Raw genomic sequence first — 788 nt, 5'->3', positions numbered from 1 at the left:
AGAGGAGGAGCGGGACCTTCAGCCTTTTAGTTATCTTATTCCCCTATGTGGGATTGACTTTATTGTATTTGTAGTTTATCCATTCCCTAAAAGATGTACCCCTTTTGTTGAACTTGTAATGAACTCTCTAATTATTTTTGAATCTTGTTTTGGGGGGTGCAACAATTTGTTTAAAATGGCGCAATACATCCTTCAATTTGCTAGGCCCACCCTTGGCACAAAAGGGTCACATGCTTGTTTAGGACGCAATACTTGTCTGTTTACTTGTGTGCTTTAAACTGTTTATGTGATATGTTGTTTTGAATGAGGACATTTTTAGCCCATTCCTTGTCAAAATTCTCTGAAAATGCCAAATACAAGTCACTACCAAAATGTCCAACCAAAATTCCACGAGTCTTGAGTTTCTCAGCCAGAAATAAAATCCTACTACCAAATCCTAAAATGTTACTCTATCATCTCAGGAAAGGTGAAATTGTTGCTAAGATGGAAAAGGGCAAGAATGTCGAAGTGAAAACGACTGAGGAGAGTCTAAGGATGAAACTGCGTCGACTCAAACAAGAGATTCGAGAGATGGGAGAAAGAGGAATAGAAGTAGAATTAGCCACCGCAGCTGCTCAAGCCAAAAGTGCAGCGCTGGACGCGGAGTTAGCGGCTAAGATGGCAAGATATGCTGTCATGAACGAGGAGACAGTTGCCATGCAGAAGGAACATGATGCCTTCAACAATGACATAACCATGAGGCTTCAAAAACTACATGGAAAATACCCTTTCTTCAACCAAGAGGCCAC

This window comes from Solanum tuberosum, unplaced genomic scaffold, assembly GCF_000226075.1.
Source record: "Solanum tuberosum cultivar DM 1-3 516 R44 unplaced genomic scaffold, SolTub_3.0 scf00039, whole genome shotgun sequence".
Classification (NCBI taxonomy): Eukaryota; Viridiplantae; Streptophyta; class Magnoliopsida; order Solanales; family Solanaceae; genus Solanum; species Solanum tuberosum.
The sequence above is the reverse complement of the archived record's forward strand: the minus strand, read 5'-3'. Positions refer to the sequence as shown.